General features: G+C 43.5%; 1 long non-coding RNA gene across 3 annotated transcripts in view; it reads right to left on the reverse strand.

Annotated features, from left to right (window-relative positions):
• Positions 1 to 327: 327 nt before the first annotated feature.
• Positions 328 to 24,113, reverse strand: part of LOC137616240 (uncharacterized) — a 67,315-nt gene continuing 43,529 nt past the window's right edge. For 2 of the 3 annotated variants that reach the window (XR_011039362.1, XR_011039364.1), the window contains exons 3-5: positions 17,084 to 17,209; positions 6,608 to 6,651; positions 5,101 to 5,228 (exon numbers count right to left, since the gene is read on the reverse strand). This is a non-coding gene — a long non-coding RNA (uncharacterized lncRNA). Of the gene's footprint in view, positions 450 to 5,100; positions 5,229 to 6,607; positions 6,652 to 17,083; positions 17,210 to 24,113 lie in introns of those variants that run through there. The other variant, XR_011039363.1, reaches the window with a different exon arrangement.

Here is a 24,113-nt window from a genome sequence, read left to right on the forward strand (position 1 = left end):
AGTCAAATATAACCTAGGAAGCTACTTTAAAGGAGCTTCCATCAGGACGACATGGTTACCTCACCCAAAAATAGATTTTTCGCTTCGCTCAAAATCCGTTTTTTAGGTTAGGAGTTAGCCCACCCTACAGCAGCATTCACGAACATTCCCTTTTCGCACCTGTGTCTGGAATCTAACTAACGCGAAGAGGGAGGCGTGACTGTAGTTAACCCTCGCTAAATTATAATAGCTCATTCTCTTAGCGAAGTTTGTATTCCAGTTATGGAAAAATTATAATATATGGAACAAATCGCTAATGGTGGATAAGCAAATTCAACCTACAGCATATAAATGTAGATCTTGTGTGGATAATTCCAATCTCGCAATGGCAATGATTTCCAGGTGGAAATAAACCTTCTAATTTTCCATTCCAGGTTACAATACTGTACTGTAGATTCATCACTAATAACCTGAAATGAAGTAAAGATTTAGTACAGATAGAATTTTGTAGCCATCACACCACATTATACTTACCTTGGTGAAATGCTCACAGAATTATTTTAATCATTATTTTTAATATTACTTTAATTATCATCATTCAATAATGTAACCCAACAATTTATTTAAAAGAAACAATTATTGAGATATTTAGGTTTTAGTTTATAAAATAAGCTGTATTTCTGTTTAAGAAAGGATAGATATACAGTAACATATTATGCAAGAGACGAACACACAAAAAGTTGCGTCATGCTTTACAAACGCATAGCAGCGTAGGCTACCAGTCGTCTGAACGAAAACACCAAACACTTACTATAAGTACAGTTAAGCTGTACTGTACTAATATTACTGTACATATATTACAGTAATATACACAGCAGTATCAGTGAGTATTAGCTTACAGTACAATATTAATAGATAGGAACACCTTTTACTATACAGAACAGTTAGAGGATGATAACGACTGTAAAACTTTACAGTAGCACAATACTGTACTGTATCTTATGTCCAGTACACAGTGTACACGTGTGTAAATATACAGTACACATGATTATAAACTATTGTAGAAACCAAATTAAAACAATATTAGGCAGTATTTACTGTGCTAATCATCAGCTCGGGCACCGGCTCGTCGCAAGGGCAGTGACTTTGTAGGTAAGGAGTTAGCCCACCCTAGTCCAACATTTATTTGCGAAAATTCCCTTTTCAAGCCCGTGTCTGTAACATAACTAACGCGAAGAGGGAGGCCTGACGGTAGTTAACCCTCGCTAAATTTTAACCCTTTTACCCGCAATGGATGTACTGGTACGTTTTACGAAACTCATCCCTTTACCCCCATTGGACGTACCGGTACGTCCTTGCAAAAAACTGGTATTTACATTTTTTGGCATATTTTTGATAACTTTATGAGAAACTTCAGGCATTTCCCAAAATAATGAGACCAACCTGACCTCTATGATGAAAATTAACCCTGGATAGGTACGGTGGGTCGTTTGCGACCCCGAGCGTCAAAAAAAAACAGGTTTTTCTCACGTGACTCACCCCTGTGATTGAATTTGTGGGTGATCGACCTGCAGGAGGTGTCTCCCCTACACGCTCTAGTAGTGTCCAGATGTGCATTGCTGTAGCTGTACTCCTTCCCCGATTTCTGAGACGCGTCGGGGTCGTTCGCGTCCGAGTTTACCCTTCTGAGGTAGTTTGCATAATTATCAAAGTTATTACGTATTATGAAATTGTCGTAGAATAGTGCAACTTGTATAGGTTATCAGTTGTGGAAAGTCTTGGTGGATTGTTTGGCTACCATGTGCATGTTTTTTTTTTTAGTTAAAATGTCGTTCATCACCACGAGGACCATTTTACCGCGAGTGCCCCTTTTTCATTTTTTTTCATTTTTTTGCCAAGTCATTTTTCCGTAAGATATTGCCAAATAGTGTCGTAAAACTTTTGCTTGTTTAGTGTTGGAAAGTGTGTCTAGATGATCTGGCTACCCATGCATGACTTTGTTTTTGTCAGATACGACGTAGTTATTGGTATATTGGGTATTTAACTGCGGTTACCAATTTCTGTTTTTTTTCAATATTTGTAAAAATTACTACGTAGTAAGGAATTGCCGTATATTATTCATTTTTTTTTCATGTTTATGTGTTAGAAAGTGTGCCTTGATGGTTGGGCTAACACGTGCATGTCTTTTTTTTTATCTGAGATGTCGTATATTAGAATGTCGGGCATTTTACCGCGAGTGTCCCTTTTTAATTTTTTTAAATTTTTTTGCCAAGTCATTTTTCCGTAAGATATTGCGAAATAGTGTCGTAAAACTTTTGCTTTTTTAATGTTGGAAAGTGTGTCTAGATGATCTGGCTACCCATGCGTGATTTTGTTTTTGTCAGATACGACGTAGTTATTGGTATATTGGGTATTTAACTGCGGTTGCCAATTTCTGTTTTTTTTCAATATTTGTAAAAATTTACTACGTAGTAAGGAATTGCCGTATATTATTGATTTTTTTTTCATGTTTATGTGTTAGAAAGTGTGCCTTGATGGTTGGGCTAACACGTGCATGTCTTTTTTTTTTATCTGAGATGCCGTATATTAGAATGTTGGGCATTTTTCCGCGAGTGCCCCTTTTTATTTGTTTTGCATTTTTTTGCTTAGTCATGTTACCGTAAGGAATTGGCAAGTAGTGTCGCAAAACTTATATTTTTATAGTGTTGGAAAGTGTTTCTAGATGATCTGGCTACCCATGCCTATTTTTTTTTTAGGCAGATATGGCGTATATATAAGTATGTGTTCGATTTTCCTGTGATTGCCATTTTTTCGTTTTTTCCCATTTCTTTCAAAATTACTACGTACTAAGGAACTATCACAGAGTAATATTTCATTTATATGTTTATTTGTCGGAAAATATGCCTTGATGGTTTGCCTAGCACGTGGCTGAAATTTTTTTTTTCTGAAATGCCGTATATTAGAATGGCCATTTTTCCACGAGTGCCCCTTTTTATTTGTTTTGCATTTTTTTGCTTAGTCATGTTACCGTAAGGAATTGGCAAGTAGTGTCGCAAAACTTATATTTTTATAGTGTTGGAAAGTGTTTCTAGATGATCTGGCTACCCATGCCTATCTTTTTTTTAGCCAGATATGGCGTATATATAGGTATGTGTTCGATTTTCCGGTGATTGCCATTTTTTCGTTTTTTCCCAATTCTTTCAAAATTACTACGTACTAAGGAACTATCACAGAGTAATGATTCCTCTAGATGTTTATTTGTCGGAAAATTTTGTTTACTTTTTTTTTGATTGAATATCATCAAATTTTTTTAGCTAAAATATTGTTTTACATTTTTTTTTTCGATTTTATTTCCCTTCAAAAAAAATTTTTTGGGTCAGAATTTTAATTTTATAGTCGTAAAATAATCGACTATTATCCAGCAACCCACCATACAATTTTTATGCATATCCAATAATAATTAGATTAGTAAATAACACCTTGAAATTGACATACCCTTCCTACATTTCAAGTGGCACATTAGGGAGTCTGAGTCAGTGTGGTTGGCGGCCATTTTGTGGACATATCCGAAGCGTAAGCTGCCCTATCTATATATATTCTTGTTCCCTATAGAATTTGTGATATTTTGGTATATTTTTACCTGCATAAATATCATATTATATATTAAATATATGTATTTTTTTACGAAATTTCCAAGTACTCAAAAAATTACCTTTAGATATGGCCCCTGATATATATGTAATTTAGAAAATAATGAAGATTTTTTTACATATTTCTATTTTAGGATAACATATGTTTATTCCCTAAAAAAATTAGCCACTTCCTATTTCATTTGGGTACCCAAAAAAATTCATGAAATTTGGACAATTTTTTTTGGCCAAAAAAAGTTACCCTTTTTTTCTCATTTCAGATCTTCACCTCCATGGGTCTGACTTCATCCAAAATACATCAAGATGTGTCCTAAACATTCAAGAATCAATTCCTAAAAGGATTTGTGTATATATGTATAAACTTTTTTTTTATGAATTTTTATGTCAGGTCTTTTTTTTTTCTACTTAATTTTTTAAAATATTTATAATAAATAGTTTTTCTGCAGATGAGTAGTATTTATCTTTACAGTTGTTTTAAGCATTCATTGAAGTTTTTTTTTGGCAAAAGAAAAAAGGAGGTTACTGCAAAAACTGATTTTTCAAGAATTTTTTTTGGCGTCGGGGTCGTTCGCGTCCGAGTATACCCTTAAAGGGGTGTCCGAGGACCGTACCTATCCAGGGTTAAGGCTATTAGCACAATTTTAAAAAAATATATTGCAAAATGTGCTTGAAAAAGAAAATGCCTGGAGGTTAAGGGTTGGGAAGTTCCAAATAGCTTGGGGGTAAAAGGGTTAATAGCTCATCCTCTCAGCGAAGTTTGTATTCCAGTTACGGAAAATTATATATGGAATAAATCACTAATGGCAGATAAGCAAACTAACCTATGGCATATTAATGTAGATCTTGTATGGAAAATTACAATCTTGCAGTGGCAATGATTTCCAGGAGGATATAAACATTCTCACTTACCATTCCAGGTTACAATACTGTACTGTAGAGTCATCACCGATAACCTGAACTGAAGGTGAGATTTAGTTCAGATACAATTTTGTAACCATCACACCACTTTATATTTACCTTAGTGTAATGCTCACATAATTATTTTAAATCATTATTTTTAACAAAATTATTTTAAATCATCATTTTCAACATTACTGTAACTATCATAATTCAATAATGTAACCCGACAATTTATTCAAAAGAAACAATTATTGAGATATTTAGGTTTAAGTTTATAAAATAATCTGTATTTCTGTTAAAGAAAGTATATATGTACAGTAACATACTATGCAAGAGACAACACATATGAAGTTGCGTCATGCTTCACAAACGCATAGCGGCGTAGGCTACCAGTTGTCTAGACAAAAATATCGAACACTTACAATAAGTACAGTTAAGTTGTACTGTACTAATATTACTGTACATATATTACAGTAATATACACTACAGTATCAGTAAGTATTAGCTTACAGTACAGTATTACTAGGTAGGAACACATTTTACTATACAGAACAGTTAGGGCAGTGGTTCTTAAACTGTGTTCGATCGAACCCCAAGGGTTCGGTGAAGCAGTCTCAGGGGTTCGGCAGAGGTAACACAACTCAAATGGCAAGAGAGTGGCACTTGACAAGGTTAATCCGCGGACTTCTGAAATTGTGTCTGAAAAGCAACAGCAAAAGTCACATTGATTTGCAGTAAGCATTTATTATGTTTTTGATTTTGTGTGAAGTTCAGATTTTGTTCTTTGAACACAGTGGTTGTGTGTGTGCAAATGATGCATGGTTCATATTGTGCACATAATATATATATCTATGTTTTGAATTTGAAATATATGCTGATATATTTAGGTGTAGCTTTCTTTTTCTTTTCATCTTTATTTTATTTACCTATATCACATATATATATATATATATATATATATATATATATATATATATATATATATATATACATATATATATATATATATATATATATATATATATATATATATATATATATATATATATATATATATATATTTATATATATATATATATATATATATATATAAATATATATATTTATATATATAAATATATATATATATATATATATATATATATATATATATATATATATATATATATATATGTGTGTGTGTGTGTGTGTGTGTTTCCAACTATGAAGGGTTCGATGAGTGTACATATAATACTTATAGGGTTCAGTACCTCCAACAAGGTTAAGAACCACTGAGTTAGAGGATGATAACGACTGTAAAACTTTACAGTAGCACAATACTGTACTGTATCCTATGTCCAGTACACAGTGTACATGTGTGTAAATATACAGTACACATGATTATAAACTATTGTAGAAACCAAATTAAAACAATATTAGGCAGTATTTACTGTGCTAATCATCAGCTCGGGCACCGGCTCGTCGCAAGGGCAGTGACTTTTTAGGTAAGGAGTTAGCCCACCCTAGTCCAGCATTTATTTGCGAAAATTCCCTTTTCAAGCCCGTGTCTGTAACATAACTAACGCGAAGAGGGAGGCCTGACGGTAGTTAACCCTCGCTAAATTTTAAAACTTTTACCCACAATGGACGTACTGGTACGTTTCACAAAACTCATCCCTTTACCCCCATTGGACGTACCGGTACGTCCTTGCAATATTTACATTTTTTTGCATATTTTTGATAACTTTATGAGAAACTTCAGGCATTTCCAAAAATAATGAGACCAACCTGACCTCTCTAAGACGAAAATTAAGGCTGTTAGCGCGATTCAAAAAAAAATATATTGCAAAATGTGCTTGAAAAAGAAAATGCCTGGAGGTTAAGGGTTGGGAAGTTCCAAATAGCATAGGGGTAAAAGGGTTAATAGCTCATCCTCTCAGCGAAGTTTGTATTCCAGTTACGGAAAAATTATATATGGAATAAATCACTAATGGCAGATAAGCAAACTAACCTATGGCATATTAATGTAGATCTTGTATGGAAAATTACAATCTTGCAGTGGCAATGATTTCCAGGAGGATATAATCATTCTCACTTACCATTCCAGGTTACAATACTGTACTGTAGAGTCATCACCGATAACCTGAACTGAAGGTGAGATTTAGTTCAGATACAATTTTGTAACCATCACACCACTTTATATTTACCTTAGTGTAATGCTCACATAATTATTTTAAATCATCATTTTTAACATTACTGTAACTATCATAATTCAATAATGTAACCCGACAATTTATTTAAAGGAAACAATTATTGTGATATTTAGGTTTAAGTTTATAAAATATTCTTTACAGTGGAACCTTTACATAAGAATGTCCTAACATACGAATTTACCAACACCCGAAGTAAAATTTGACCCAATTTCTGTCTCGACACCCGAAGAGTTGCTCCAACATACGAAGTAAACATTACGCGTACGCGTGGAATTTTCTCGAAAGCGTCCAGCGTCGTTTGTTGTTGACGCCGCTAGACGGCAGCACATCGGAGGGACGTCAATCTAGCGTCACCTTGATCAGTCCTCTCATCTCGTGCGCAGCATGTGGTTGTCCTCTATTCGCTCAGTTTTAACAGAGTTTTTTATCTTCCTTTTTCACGTGTTGTTTTCTGTGTTCCCTAATCATGGGTCCTAAAAAGCTTAGTTTCGGTTCAGGAAGTAGTAGTAGTGGTGAGAAAAGGAGGAAGTCTATGCTTTCATTAGAATTAAAGCAAGAAATAATAGAAAAGCATGAGCGAGGTGTACGTGTTAGCGATCTGGCTAAACAATACGGCCGGAATATGTCTACGATTATAAAACAGAAGGCAGCCATTAAATCAGTGAAACCTTCGAAGGGGATCACGATTATTTCCAAACGTTGTAGCCCTACCCTTGAAGAGATGGAACGACTTTTGTTAATATGGATCAAAGACTAGGAGATTGTTGGCGATACGATCACGGAAACTATCATTTGTGAGAAGGCCAGCTCTATCTACAGTGACTTGAAGGCGGCGCGCTCTCGGGGTGACGCGAGGGAGAGTTCAGCCGATCCTACGACAGAGGAATTCAAGGCGTCTCGAGGTTGGTTCGAGAAATTTAGGAAACGGACCGGGATTCATTCAGATGTCTGTCATGGAGAAGCTTAAGAGTTCGGACACCAAGGCTGCTAAAGACTTTGTTAAAAAGTTTGAAAGCATCGTGGCGGAGGAAGGTTACGTAGAGCAGTAGGTGTTCAACTGTGATGAAACCGGTCTGTTTTGGAAAAAGATGCCTAGTCGAACGTACATTACCGCCGAAGAGAAGAAAATGCCTGGACATAAGCCAATGAAGGATCGGTTGACTCTTGCGCTTCGTGCCAACACCAGCGGGGACTGCAAAATAAAGCCATTATTGGTTTACCATTCCGTAAACCCTAGGGCATTTAAAGCACATAGAATTAATAAAGACCTGCTACATGTTCTATGGCGTTCTAATTCTAAGGCTTGGGTTACTAGGCATATCTTTGTGGAATCGGTAAACGTAGTTTTCGGCCCTGCTGTCAAGAAGTATCTTCAGGAGAGGAATTTGCCTTTGAAGTGCTTGCTTTGTTTGGACAATGCACCCGCTCACCCCGCCCCGGACTCGAAGATATCATCGACGAATCCAAATTCATCAAGGTGTTGTATCTTCCACCGAATACCACCCCTATCCTCCAGCCTATGGACCAGCAAGTCATCTCTAATTTTAAGAAGTTGTACACCAAGCACTTATTTAAGCAGTGCTTTAATGTTACGCAAAGCACTAACTTAACTTTGCGTGAATTTTGGAGGAGCCACTTTAATATCGTGCACTGCTTAAAGATCATTGATCAGGCTTGGGAGGGAATAACTCGTCGGACCCTGAATTCCGCTTGGAAGAAGCTTTGGCCTGATGCTGTTGCTCCCAGAGATTTCGAAGGTTTTGGCCCCGAGAATGAACCTGTGGTTGCCGCCGAGGAAGACGTCAAAGAGATTGTATCCCTTGGCAAGTCCATGGGTCTGGAGGTGGATGAAGATAACATCACCGAACTCGTCGATGAGCATCATGAAGAGCTCATCACCGAGGAACTCAAGGAGCTGCAAGCCATGCAGCATTATGAGTTCCAAGCGCAGTTGAGCGAGTCAGAGGAGATCGAGGAGGTAGGCCAAATCTTAGGTACGGCGGAAATAAAACAGATGTTGGCATATCATCAACACGTGGATGATTTCATCGACAAGCATCACCCACAGAAACTTCAGGTTTGCAGTGTTGTTGCGCAGTTCGATGATGTTTGCTTAACGCATTTCAGAAAAATCCTCAAAAGCCGTACCAAGCAACTTTCACTCGATAGTTTCTTTAAAAAAATCTTTAAAACGGTCTAGTGATCAAGATGAAAAGAAAGTGAAGCAAAGAAAAGGAAGACCGAATCGAGTGAAAGTGATGAAAATTAAAAATAAGAAAAGAAAAAATGTAAAAAAAAAATAAGCTAAGTTAAGTTAAAGTTCACGTAGTAGCGTAAGTTAGTGTAAGTTATCGTATACGTTATCGTACAAAGTTACCGTCCCTAACTCCTTGCTGATCTTCTGTCTCCTCCTGCCTAGCAGTCCCTACACCTGCGCTGGCCTGTCGCTAAGGTAAAGTGTTACATTAAAATGTTATTTTCATTAGTAAAATAAATTTTTGAATATACTTACCCGATAATCATGTAGCTGTCAACTCTGTTGCCGACAGAAATCTACGGTCGGGATACGCCAGCGATCGCTATACAGGTGGGGGTGAACACAACAGCGCCATCTGTGGTCAGGTACTCCAGTACTTCTTGTCAACACCACCTCAATTTTTTCCTCGGTCCACTGGTTCTCTATGGGGAGGAAGGGTGGGTCAATTAAATCATGATTATCAGGTAAGTATATTCAAAAATTTATTTTACTAATGAAAATAACATTTTTCAATATTAATCTTACCCGATAATCATGTAGCTGATTCACACCCAGGGTGGTGGGTGGAGACCAGCATACATGTTAACAAAGAAGCTAAGTATCCCGTATTTTATTTTATTAGTTATTCAAAAATAACATAAAATAAATAAGTACCTGGTAAGGAAGACGACTTGAACCATTACTCTGCCTTTATTAAGTACGTCTTCCTTACTGAGCGTAGCGGTCCTCTTAGGATGCTGAACGACTCTTAGGTGCTGAAGTATAAAGGGCTGCAACCCATACTAAAGGACCTCATCACAACCTTTAACCTCGGCGCTTCTCAAGAAAGAATTGACCACCCGCCAAATCAACAAGGATGTGGAAGGCTTCTTAGCCGACCGTACAACCCATAAAAAGTATTCAAGAGAAAGGTTAAAAGGGTTATGGGATTATGGGAATGTAGTGGCTGAGCCCCCGCCTACTACTGCATTCGTTGCTATGAATGGTCCCAGGGTGTAGCAGTTCTCGTAAAGAGACTGGACATCTTTGAGATAGAATGATGCGAACACTGACTTGCTTCTCCAATAGGTTGCATCCATAACACTCTGCAGAGAACGGTTCTGTTTGAAGGCCACTGAAGTAGCCACAGCTCTCACTTCATGTGTCCTTACCTTCAGCAAAGCAAGGTCTTCTTCCTTCAGATGAGAATGTGCTTCCCTAATCAGGAGCCTGAATAAGTAAGAAACTGAGTTCTTAGACCTTGGAAGAGAAGGCTTCTTGATATCACACCATAAGGCTTCTGATTGTCCTCGTAAAGGTTATGACCTTTTTAGATAGTACCTAAGAGCTCTAACTGGGCAAAGTACTCTCTCCAGTTCGTCCCCCACCAAGTTGGACAGGCTTGGGATCTCGAACGACTTAGGCCAAGGACGTGAAGGAAGCTCGTTTAGCAAAAAACCGAGCTGCAAGGAACATGTAGCCATTTCAGATGTGAAAACTATGTTCCTGCTGAAGGCGTGGATCTCACTTACTCTTTTAGCTGTTGTCAAGCACACGAGGAAAAGAGTTTTTAATGTGAGGTCCTTAAAAGAGGCTGATTGGAGAGGTTCAAATCTTGATGACATAAGGAACCTTAGGACCACGTCTAGATTCCAGCCTGGAGTGGACAACCGACGTTCCTTTGAGGTCTCAAAAGACCTAAGGAGGTCCTGTAGATCTTTGTTGGTGGAAAGATCCAAGCCTCTGTGGCGGAAAACCGCTGCCAACATACTTCTGTAACCCTTAATCGTAGGAGCTGAAAGGGATCTTACGTTCCTTAGATGTAACAGGAAGTCAGCAATCTGGGTTACAGTGGTACTGGTTGAGGAAACTGCATTGGCCTTGTACCAGCTTCGGAAGACTTCCCCTTTAGACTGATAGACTCTGAGAGTGGATGTCCTCCTTGCTCTGGCAATCGCTCTGGCTGCCTCCTTCGAAAAGCCCCTAGCCCTTGAGAGTCTTTCGAAAGTCTGAAGGCAGTCAGACGAAGAGCGTGGAGGTTTGGGTGTACCTTCTTTACATGAGGTAGACGTAGAAGGTCCACTCCTAGAGGAAGAGTCCTGGGAATGTCGACCAGCCATTGCAGTACCTCTATGAACCATTCTCTCGCGGGCCAGAGCGGAGCCAACCAACGTCAGCTGTGTCCCTTTGCGAGAGGCGAACTTCTGAAGTACCCTGTTGACAATCTTGAACGGCGGGAATGCATACAGGTCGAGATGGGACCAATCCAGCAGAAAAGCATCCACGTGAACTGCTGCTGGGTCTGGAATCGGAGAACAATACAACGGGAGCCTCTAGGTTATCGAGGTAGCGAACAGATCTATGGTTGGCTGACCCCACAGGGCCCAAAGTCTGCTGCAAACATTCTTGTGAAGGGTCCACTCTGTGGGGATGACCTGACCCTTCCGGCTAAGGCGATCTGCCATGACATTCATATCGCCCTGAATGAACCTCGTTACCAGCGTGAGCTTTCGATCTTTTGACCAGATGAGGAGGTCCCTTGCGATCTAGAACAACTTCCACGAATGAGTCCCTCCCTGCTTGGAGATGTAAGCCAAGGCTGTGGTGTTGTCAGAGTCCACCTCCACCACCTTGTTAAGCTGGAGGGACTTGAAGTTTATCAAGGCCAGATGAACCGCCAACAGCTCCTTGCAATAGATGTGAAGTGTCCTTAGCTCCTGATTCCATGTTCCCGAGCATTCCTGTCCGTCCAAAGTCGCACCCCAGCCCGTGTCTGATGCGTCAGAGAAGAGACGGCGGTCGGGTTTCTGAACAGCCAAAGGTAGACTTCCTTGAGAAGAAAGCTGTTCTTTCACCACGTGAGAGTAGACCTCCTCTCTTCGGAAACAGGAACTGAGACCGTCTCTAGCGTCATGTCCTTTATCCAGTGAGTCGCTAGATGATACTGAAGGGGGAGGAGGTGGCGTCTCCCTAACTCGATGAACAGGGCCAGCGATGAAAGTGTCCCTGTTAGACTCATTCACTACCTGACTGAGCATCGGTTCCTTCTCAGCATGCTCTGGATGCATTCTAGGGCTTAGTAGATTCTTGGGGCCGACGGAAAAGCCCGAAAAGCTCGACTCTGAAGATCCATACCCAGGTAGACAATGGTCTGGGATGGGACGAGCTGGGACTCCTCAAAATTGACCAGGAGGCCCAGTTCCTTGGTCAGATCCATAGTCCATCTGAGAATCTCCAGAAGGCGACGACTTGTGGGAGCTCTTAAAAGCTAGTCGTCTGACGGAGCCGGACACAAGATCATGGTACTGCTGCACAGTCTGTAAACTGTCAACCATGGGGAAGCGAGGAAGTACAGCGACAACCCGAAGCTGTCTAGACTGTCTGGGTCGTACAGACAACTCCTTATCGGGTTGCTGAGGTTGCCGCACTGCGTCACAACAAGTCACTTCTGCTGGTTGTTGAACGTCTTCCCAGTGACACACTGACTCCGTAAACAAAAAAAAATCCTCTAACAAGGACTAAGCTTGGACTGCATGTCTTGCAACAAAGCTCAAGGTCTATGGGAACAGGTGTGGTAACAGACGGGGTTAGCGACTGAAGTGGAACCATTACCCTCCCTGGAAGCATGTTATGCTTAAATAAAAGTCCATAGGAGGCTAAGCAGCTAAAGGCTCCTCTCCAAATGACAGAGTCCTCAAGGGAATATCAGAAGGAGGGAGAATAGCACTTTCTCATCTACAGGAACCATATCCGAGAAAAGCTAAGTTCTCTCAGTGAGGGTTTCACTGGTGCAAAAGCAGCAGACTAGAAGGCAACGTTATGAAACTGCTTGACAGTCTAGTGAGTTGGCAACAACCAAAGATGTGTGACTGAGGAGCATGCGGTAAGGTATGCAGAGCATGCTGTATGCAGAGCATGCTGTATGTAGAGCATGCTGTAAGGTAAGCAGAGCATGTTGCATGGCGTGCGGCTTATGCTGCATGGGAAGAGGCTCATGCTGCATGGGATGAGGCTCATGCTGCATGGTATGAGGCTCATGCTGCATGGGATGAGGCTCATGCTGCAAGGGATGAGGCTCATGCCGCATGCGTTGAGGAGGATGCCGCATAGTATGAGGCTCCTGCCTCATGGGTTGAGGCGGTTGCCGCATAGCATGAGGCTCCTGCCTCATGGTTTGAGGAGGATGCCGCATAGCATGAGGCTCCTCATAGCATGAGACTCCTGCCTCATGGGTTGAGGAGGATGCCGCATAGCATGAGGCTCCTGCCTCATGGGTTGAGGAGGATGCCGCAAGGCATGAGGCTCCTGCCTCATGGGTAGAGGAGGTTGCCGCATAGCATGAGGCTCCTGCCGCATAGCATGAGGCTCCTGCCTCATGGGTTGAGGAGGATGCCGCATAGCATGAGGCTCCTCATAGCATGAGGTCCCTGCCTCATGGGTTGAGGAGGATGCTGCATAGCATGAGGCTCCTCATAGCATGAGGCTCCTGCCTCATGGGTTGAGGAGGATGCCGCATAGCCTGAGGCTGCTGCCTCAAGGATGGTGGAGGTTGCTGCAACGCATGAGGCTGCTGCCTCAAGGATGGAGGAGGTTGCCGCAACGCATGAGGCTCCTGCCTCAAGGGAAGAGGAGGTGAGTTGAGGCTCTTGCCTCAAGAGTTGAGGTTCTTGCCTCAAGAGTTGAGGCTCTTGCCTCAAGAGTTGAGGTTCTTGCCTCAAGAGTTGAGGTTCTTGCCTCAAGAGTTGAGGCTCTTGCCTCAAGAGTTGAGGTTCTCGCCTCAAGAGTTGAGGCTCTTGCCTCAAGAGTTGAGGCTCTTGCCTCAAGAGTTGAGGCTCCTGCCTCAAGGGTTGAGGAGGTTGCCGCAACGCATGAGGCTCCTGCCTCAAGGGAAGAGGAGGTGAGTTGAGGCTCTTGCCTCAAGAGTTGAGGCTCTTGCCTCAAGAGTTGAGGCTCTTGCCTCAAGAGGTGAGGTACTTGCCTCAAGAGTTGAGGTTCTTGCCTCAAGAGTTGAGGCTCTTGCCTCAAGAGTTGAGGCTCCTGCCTCAAGGGTTGAGGAGGTTGCCGCATAGCAAGAGGCTCCTGCCTCAAGTTAAGTGGAGGTTGCTGCATAGCGCTGGTACCTGGCAACTCCCAATGCGGCAGCTCACGCATGGAGGCAGGAGGAGCCTCAACATCATACGTCTGGCAGGGTGGACTGCGCAGAGGTGGAGGAGCGCTCGCAGGAGGAGGTGTGTTAACCTTCTCTGCCTGAAACTCCTGCATCAAAACCGCAAGCTGAGACTGCATTGTCTGCAGCATAGACCACTAGAGTCTAAGAAAGACAACAACAAACGGAGCTACTGTCCGTTGAGACTGAGGGTCTAAAACAGCTGGTGCGGCAACAGACGGAGTTACTGCCTGTTGCGGTACCACCTTGCCTCTCTGGGAGGTGTGCAGTTGTCGTACTGCAGCAAGTCCGAACTGACCCAGCGCTAATGGCTCCACCTAGGAGTTGGACTTGCGCGGAAGGGACCGACTTGCACTTAAAAGCTGCAAGATTTGGTCCATGGTTTCTGCGAGAAACCTCTTCCGCAGACGAGGAATAAATGGGCTCTCTCGTCTTTGTGTGGGTGGGGTGATCACGTCGGCTACGTGAGTTGGTTACACCCGAAACCACGGAGGGAAACGTCTGTTCGTCGATCAAGGCCTGATGAACCCATAAGTCCTTCGACGTTACTTCTCCCCTGGCTTGGGAGCTTGTAAGAGGTCCCAGACTAGGCGAACAACTGGCACGAACAGACGAACCCTCGAACGCAACACTGTAACACTTTGCGCTTATCACTTTATCACTTTTGATTTTCTGTTTGCACTTATTTCACTGAACTCGAAACTTTAAGTGGTTTGTACCTGAAACACGCAATTCTATCCTTCATTAAAAGTTAGTAATTGCGAAAACAGTATTACAATGTAACAGAAAAACATAATGAAAGATAAATAATTCAGTGGCTGGAAAAGAGACTAAACTAGATCAAATAAACTACGTTTAAAATCTCTCACCGCATAAAGCCTGGGAACAAGAATAAAACTCTAGAAACGTTTACCTTCTTCCCCTAAAGAGACTAGGGAGAAGAGCAAAAACGATAACAACGTTACCCGCTTGAACGAAACGTTTATCCTCCTCTCTCTCCCTCCGTCTCTATCTCTCTCTCTCTCTCTCTTGACTTAGAACCTGAGAGATGAGCCCAATTATATATATCGTTAAAACATATTATTGTTAAAGGAAAAAAACTGAAAGATTTCCCAAATAAAAAGTTCCTTTATTAGAATTAAAACCATTTAAGCTAAGAAAGAATGAACAAAACACTAGAATCGGTTTACTCTTACTGCAACGTGACACCGTGAATACTCTCTCTCTATCGTAACGATAGAGCGCAAGTTGAACGTTCTGAACGTCAACAACTGCAGAGACAAAACAAAACGTTAGTTCAACTTTGAAAACAGTACGAGACTATCAAAGAAATTCTTTCAAAAACATTAAAATAGCATAATATGTTAACAGGTAAAAACGAAATGACGGGCTCAATGTTAATTAACTTCGGTTCCAAGAAAAGACCGCCTACTATTAGGAAAGGTCGAATATAAACAAATATAAAAATTAATTTTAATAAGTTTATAATAAAAGGAAGTTAATCGAAGAGGCCTATAAAAGGCGGAGAGATATAAAATAAATCTATAACTTTTGTTAAGCAAAATTAAGAAAGAGAGTCTATACTCTCTTCGACACCAACACTTCCGTCTAAGGGAAGGGTCGGCCATTAAAAGTGAAAGAGAGTTCATACTCTCTTCGTCACCAAAATTAAATCAAAAATTAAATCAAATTAATTCCAAAAACTTGCTAAGCTAATGATAAAGCTTCCTGAATAGCGAAGGCTAAACTCTAGAGCAAATACATCACCAAATCGTGAGCAATAACTCCAGAATCAACAGCGTATCCATGTAGGTCTAGCCGGAGGCACGACAGAGGAAAAATTGAGGTGGTGTTGACAAGAAGTACTGGAGTACCTGACCACAGATGGCGCTGTTGTGTTCACCCCCACCTGTATAGCGATCGCTGGCGTATCCCGACCGTAGATTTCTGTCGGCAACAGAGTTGACAGCTACATGATTATCGGGTAAGATTAATATTGAAAAACTGCTTTTTTATTTATTATTTCATTATTATTATTCTTTTTTTTGGTTTGTATGTATTTATTATATTGTATTAATGTAATGTGTAATTATGTGTAGCCATTTATTAAGGATTTATTATGGGTTTTTAGGCTGAGGAACGAATTAAATAAATTACCATGTATTCTTATGGGAATATTTGCTCCAACATACGATCGTTTTAACATACGAAGCAGTTTCTGGAACGAATTAAGATCGTATGCAGAGGTATCACTGTATTTCTGTTAAAGAAAGTATATATGTACAGTAACATACTATGCAAGAGACAACACATAAGAAGTTGCATCATGCTTCACAAACGCATAGCGGCGTAGGCTACCAGTTGTCTCAACAAAAACATCGAACACTTACAATAAGTACAGTTAATCTGTACTGTACTAATATTACTGTACATATATTACAGTAATATACACTACACTATCAGTGAGTATTAGCTTACAGTATAGTATTACTAGATAAGAACACCTTTTACCATACAGAACAGTTAGGGGATGATAACGATTCAAAGAAACTTTACAGTAGCACAATACTGTACTGTAACCTGTGTCCAGTAAGTAGTGTACATGAGTGCAAATATACTGTATACCATACATATGATTATAAACTGTTGTACAAACCAAATTAAAACAATATTAGGCAGTATTTATTACGTTAATCATCAGCTCGGGCACCCACTCGTGGCAAGGAGCAGTGACTTTTTAGCTTAGGAGTTAACCCACCCTAGTGAAGCATTTATTCGCAAAAATTCCCTTTTTGCACCTGTGTCTGTAACCTAACTAACGCGAAGAGGGAGGCCTGACTGTAGTTAACCCTCGCTAAATTCTAATAGCTCATCCTCTCAGCAAAGTTTGTATTCCAGTTACGGAAAAATTATAATATATGGAGTAAATCACTAATGGTGGATAAGCAAATTAACTTACAGCATAATAATGTAGATCTTGTGGATAATTCCAATCTTGCATTGGCAATGATTTCCAGGTGGAAATAAACATTCTCATTTTCTATTCCATGTTACAATACGGTACTGTAGATTAATCACTGATAACCTGAAATGAAGTCAAGATTTAATACAGATACATTTTTGTAACTATCAAACCACATTATATTTACATTAGTGAAATGCTCACAGAATTATTCTAATCATTATTTTTACTATAATTATCATCATTCAATAATGTAACCTGATAACTTAGATTTCTTTCTGGTCACTGTGATCCTTTCCTAAAGGAAACACCATGCAATATTGATTGATTTGAAGTTCTCTGGCATCCTGACATCGAAGGTCATTGACGCCGATGCAATATTGAAACAGCTTATTTAGTAGTAACTTAAAACAGTGAAAAGACAGAACGCAGTAAAGCTGGAGGGCAAAGCAACACAAAAATAAAGTGACATCTACAATACATCCCTTCTAGACATTTGTACAGTAAGCATATTTGCAACATGTCTTGGAAAGAATTGCACATTTAATCCATTTAAAAATAATGCTTTCGTCATAATCTTAACAGAGTTTGAGCCACGAAAAAAGTAAGAATCTGTGAAATGTTTTATGGAACCGACACTTTTTTAGGACGTAGCAAACCACCACCTCTACTTTTTGCCTCTTATGTTCCACTAAATTTCCTTTCTTACCATTCCACACTCCTCCCATTCCTTCCTGTTCTAAATTCTGTCACACGTTCATACATTTTTCAACTCAATAATGAAAGCAATTAAAGAAATGACAATGAACTCTATGTTCAGAAACATGAGGTAATTGAGCCGTTACCTGGATGTGAGAGCAGTGAAAGGGCTAAATGGTTTAAAGCAATATATGTATAGCTGTTAATTACTCAATTTCATTAGATGAAATTACTGTATGTCCCAAAACAAAAAGGCTTCAACATCTTGGAGTATCCTTACAACAGAAACTACAGGGCCATTCAGTAGCGAGCATGGCGTAGTCGTCGTCTTTTTTTTTTTCTCAACTCCATTGAGTACCTGTATTTTGATGTCTTTTCTTCTAAATCTAACCTATTTGTCTTTGGGTCATGACCCACATGTCCAACCGGTTTCATTGAAATTGGTTCAATAGTTTTTGAATAGTTTCAAAACAAAAGATTAACATTGCATTTTATTTTCAAAATAATGCTGCGTACATGTACTTTGATGTACTTTATCTAAAATGTTACAGATTTATCCTTGGGTCATACCCAACATGACTACCAAGTTAGGTCAAAATCGATCCAAAAGTATTTGTTTTAAGTTGCTCACAAACAAAGAGACAGGGGTTAATACACACCTTTCGCAAAATCCTTAATTTTGGCGAAGGCAATAACTTATCACAAAAGGTTCTCTACACAAGCATCATGCTTATTAATAAAAGAACTAAATTGTAATTTATATACACCAAGAATGAAGTGACCATAGTTAGGGATAAGAAAGATCGAGCATGTGCACACACAGGCATTAAGTTTTCAAACTACTTCATACTGTAAGAATAAAATGTCTGTGGCAGGGTAAAAACTATGCAATCAGAAATAACCTAAAATGACAAATTCGTAGATAATTTGTATTTTTCCTAACTATACAAACCTTAGCTATTTACATGGGGTAATTACTTCGGCGTAGTTGAATGACAAGTCATAAGAATTTTAACAAGGGTTTACTACCCCTCCACTAGTTAGCGGGGGGTAGGGTCCCCCTCACACACACCGGTGAAAAACTCACTTTACTTAGAGGTAGGACTTATCTTGGGGGACAGGGCTGGCGGGCACATAACTGTAAATAGCTAAGGTTTGTATAGTTAGGAAAAATACAAATTATCTACGAATTTGTCATTTGTTCAGTAACTGAAATACAAACCACACTATTTACATGGGGTTTGGCTTGCCTAGGGATTCCATATTCGAGCGATTAAGTACTCGGACAATAGGGAATCCCTGCTCCTCGCTAGCGGTTGTGAAACTGCCGCGGCCTATGTAAGGTGTATGCGAAGGTGAAAAGTGACTTGTCCCAGGCAGTTGACTTGGAGTTCCTCAGAAGGAAATCTAGGCTAGGACTCTCCCAATACCACCTCGTCAGGGTATGGGGACATAACAGTATTATACCTAATACTAGGAACACAAGGAAGTATGGTCTACCTGCAGTGGTTTGAGGTCAGTGCAGAGAACCCAGGATGCTGCTTTCTCCAAGGGAGGAGAGGATGAAGAAAAGAATAAGGGCCAGACAGATCTTTTCATTCATGCAGACTAACACCAGGTAACAATGCCCTCAACCTTCTGCTACTTGTCCATTAAGGAGCCTCAGGTTTAGACCAGCTGTCGTGCAGCCACCACAGGGCCCATAGAAACGTATCGAGCCTCCTGTGGGTCATGTCTTGCAGGTAAGGGGGTGAGGTGGTGGTCTGACGCTTCAACACCCCCGCATGCAGGACCTGCGTCACTGAATGATGCTTCATGAAGGGCAGGGACGTAGCTACGCCCTTGACATCATGCGCTCTAGGGTGATGCGACGGAGAAGGGTCAGGATTCAAGGCCAGGTGTAACACCCTGCGAATCTAGGCTGAGATGATATTCCTGGTGATCCTTCTCTTCATTTTCCCAGGGTCCACGAATGAGGCTTGAACGTGGGGACGAACTGCAGCTGTTCTCTTAAGACACCACCTCAGACTCCCTACCGGCAAGGTAGGAGATGGTTTGGGTCATCTGCAACAGGACGGAGACTCGAAACCTGGAAAGAGTCAAACCGCGGGTCAGGCACTCCCGGGTTCTTTGTCTTGGCAACAAAACTCAGGGACGAACCTGAACGTTACCTCGCCATATCCCCTTGAATGGGCGATGTCGTATGAGAGACCATGTGACTCGCTTGGCCGAGGATAAGGCTAGCAGGAACATTGTCTACCCGGTAAGGTGGTGATCTGGGGCCTTACGTAGTGGTTCGTCGGGAGGTCTCTTTAGAGACTTGAGGACTCGAACCACGTTCCAAGGAGGAGGTCTCACCTCCGACTGAGGGCAGGAGAGGACGAGGCTTCGTATGAGGAGTGTGTGTTCCAGCGAGGGAGAAATGTCTATCCTTTGAGCCAGAAGGCAATACCTAAGGCTGAGAGATAGCCTTTCACAGCCGAAACTGAAAGGCACATTTCATCCAGCAAATCCACGAGAAGCTCCGCTATCGCTGGAAGCGGCATCGTGTGGAGGGATGCCCTCTCCACGACACCAACCACAGGAACTCGCCCCTTCGCCTGGGAGACTACTGTGGAAGACTTGCGCAGGTGTCCAGACCTCCTTTTTGCAACTTGTTGCGAAAATCCTCTCTCTTTGAGGAGATGCTGGATAGTCTCCCGGAGGGAAGTCGAAGCGATGCTACGGCTTTGTGGAGGATGTTGGCATGTGGTTGTGTGAGTAACCCGTAACGTGGAGGGGGCTCCCTCGGAGGCTCCGTAAGGGGTTACAGAGGGACTGGTGAGCCATCTGCGAGAGGCCCTAGCGGAGCTATGGAGGTCATTGAGAGACTGACCGATACTCTGGTCTTGTAGAGTACTCTCCTCGTCAGCCAGAACGGGGGAAGGCAAACACATCGATGTTGTCCCACCGTTGCTGGAAGGCATCTTACCAGAGGGCCTTGGGGTCCGGGACCGGGGAGCAGTACAGCGGGAACTTGCAGTTCAGCGCTGTAGCGAACCGGTCCACAGAGGGGAGCCCCACAGAGTCAGGACTTTGTAGGCTACTTGAGGATCCAAAGACCACTCGGTATATGGTGTCTGTGTCGCACTGCTCAGACTGTCGGCGAGCCCATTCCTTTGCCTGGAATCAAGCGAGGTGCTAGGGTGATCGAGAGAAACTCGGGCCATCTCGGTATCTCTACTGCAGGATGGGATGGCTGTACTGAAAAAGTACCTCCCTGTCTGAGCATGTAAGCCATCACTGTGGTGTTGTTGATCCTCACAACCACAGAGTAGTCCGCCAGGCTCGGTGGAGCTACTGAAGTGCCAGAAACACGGTTTTCATCTCTAGTAGGTCTAGAGACGGTACTTTCCTGGTTCTGACCACCGGCCTGAGGTCCCGTGGTTCAGAACGTGGCCCCACCTCCCCCCCCCCCTTTTCTTTGACGCGTCCGAAAACAGCATCAAGTCTGGGGGGAGGACGAGAAGGTCCACTCCCTAATGTAGATTCTCGTCTGCTTCCCACCACTGGGGGTTCGTCTGTTCCGGGTGTCCCCTAGGGATCCAGGCGTCCGGGGAGTCGTGTCCCCGACTCCCCCGCGCCCTGAGTCGCCACTGGAGAGAACTTATCCTGAGGCGACTGTTGGAAACCAGACGGGCCAGGGAGGAGAGACGTAACCACATTTGGGTTGGAGGTTCTTCTCGTGTGGTGAAAGGTCTCGCGACCTTCCTCCGCCTGGCCATCCTGTCATCTGAAGGGAAGGCTTCGGGAGATTGGTGTCTAAGACCATGCCTAGGTATACCAGACTCTGAGAGGGCTGCGGGAAGGACTCCTCGAGGACCACCATGATCCTTAGAACTTGGCAAAGTCCGAGGAACTTGTCCCGATGGCGAAGAAGGGTTGCCTTCGAGTTTGCTAGGATCAGCCACTCACCCAGGAAACGGAGGGGACGGATGCCGATCCTCTGAGCCCACGAAGAGATCAGAGTGGAAGCTTCGGCGAACACTTGAGGTGCTGTGGAGAGACCGAAGCACAGCACCTTGAACTGGTATATCTGTCTTCCAGGCAAAATCAAAAGTACTCCCTTGAAGACGGGTGGACCGGGATTGGAAGTACGCGTCCTACAGGTCCAGTGTACACATGAAGTCTTGTGGTTTAGCCGCAAGACTGACCGCGTCTGCCGTCGCCATGCTGAACGGAGACTGTTTGACAACCCCGTTCAGTGTCGAGAAGTCGATAACCGGTCTCCAGCCTCTAGAAGCCTTCTCCCAGGGAGGAGACGATTAAGGAAGCCTTGGGACGACCGGATCTATTGAAGGAGGCAAACTCGGAGAGCTGGCCCTCGGCCTGGTCTCTGGCACTCTTCATTCCCTGAGACCAGGGCAAAGCTGCACTGGCCCAAGGAGTTCTTGGGTGGCGTAGATTCGGTCCCAGACCGTATCCTTCCCTTTACGAAGAGGAATCTCTGGGTCTGGGGTCCCCTTGAGGTTCCTCCTGAGAGTCAGGATATGCCAGAACGCAAGTTCCAACCCCTGGAGCTCTCCTCCTGATGGACTGGCAGCAAGGTCTCCCATCCCCGGAGGTTCTTCCTGGGGAGACTCTTAGACATGCTCCAAGGGTCCATCTGATTCCTGCCGGGTCCTTGCGGAAGACTGGGCCTTCGGTTCCCTCCTAGGAGGGAAACAGGACTTCAGCAATGAAGGACGTAAGGCTTTCGCCCCCTTCGCACGAGAAGATTTCTCAGGAGGAGGCGGGGATTCCCCCTTTGGTGTGATGGGGGAGAGGACCAGATCTTCCGACCCTCCTGGGGATGGGGAAGAAGTCTGAGGAGGGCTCATTGCCTGCGTAAGGACTCGCGAAGGGACAGGATAGTCCTTGGAGGAGATACCATGTCAGGGATTCCTCCCTCCCTCTTCAGGGGGGGAGGAAGTTGCTACTGATTAGTGACCCCAGTCAGAAAGCACAGGCTCATCGCCTGCGTAAGCGCTCTGACAACGGCGTCCCACCAGGGTTGCTTACCGACCGTCGCGCTGTCAGATAGTCCCTCTGGAGGGAAGAGGATCGTTCGATCCCTTGGAGGAGTTGACACGAGGGTTCGCCCGTAGAGAATCTGCAATGAAGGGAGAAGAGACCTTTGACCTGTCCGGAAACCTCCCCTCCTCCGGAGAGGGCGCTGTGGGGAGGGGAACGCGAAGGTGGCCTGACCGCCAGAATCCCTACAGTAATTAGGGCTTGATCGTATTGGAGAACGGTACGCCGATCACGCTGGTGATCGCGCGAAAGCACAGTTCTGGGTAGCGCGTGAATGAAACGTGCATAGCAGGATAACCGCGCTCACACGCACGCGTACCCGCGTGACTGTGGGCGTATCGGCGATCGCGCGGGGGGAACCATCAGTGCCTGCATGGATGATCCCCGCGCTTCCACGCGTATGAAGATCGTCGGTGCTTGCGCGCCAAAGATCGTGGGCAATTGCGGGGGAAACCATCGCATGCGCGGACGATCTCAGCGACAGAAGATTGCCGGTGCTTGCGAGCCGTCGGCGATTGCGCGTGGGAAACCATCCCACGCGCGGAAGAAATAACGCGGACAATCTTCGGCGTCTACGCGTGTACGAAGATCGTCGGCGCTAGCGTGAGAGACGATCGTCGGTGATAGTGAGTGGGAAACCATTGGTGCCCGCGCGCGTACGATCTCCGGCTATGTAAGATGATCGTCAGCGATCGTGCGAGCGCGTACGATCTTCAGCGCTCACGCGCGTGCGAAGATCGTCGGCGCTCAAGCGCGAGAGAAGATAGTCGGCGATCGCGAGCGGGAAACCCTTGGTGCCCGCACGCGGACGATCTACGACGATCGCGGACGATCTACGACGATCGCAGACGATCCGCGATGATCGCGCCCGGGCAACCATCCCACGCATGGACGAGCGGGAAACCGCGTGCGGATGATCCGTGATGATCGCGCACTTCCCCCCGCGCACGGAACGATCTTCGGCGCTTATGCGCGTTATGAAGATCGTCGGCGCTTGCGCGCCTAGAGTGTATTAGAAGATCGTCGGCTAACGATCTTCGACGATCGCGAGCGGGAAACCGCGCGCGGAAGGGCCTCTAAGATCGCGCGCAGGAAACCATCACGCGCGCGGACAATCTTCGGCGCTTACGCGCGAGTGAAGACCGTCGGCCCTTGTGCGTCTAGAACGCAACAGAAGATTGTCGGAGAGAGCGCGCACGCGCGCTAGGTTGGAGGATGAGCCAACTCGTAGATCAGGAACTGGGATGCGTCCCTAAAAGGGAGGGCATCCCCTGAA

This window comes from Palaemon carinicauda, chromosome 22 (assembly GCF_036898095.1).
Source record: "Palaemon carinicauda isolate YSFRI2023 chromosome 22, ASM3689809v2, whole genome shotgun sequence".
NCBI classification, from domain to species: domain Eukaryota; kingdom Metazoa; phylum Arthropoda; class Malacostraca; order Decapoda; family Palaemonidae; genus Palaemon; species Palaemon carinicauda.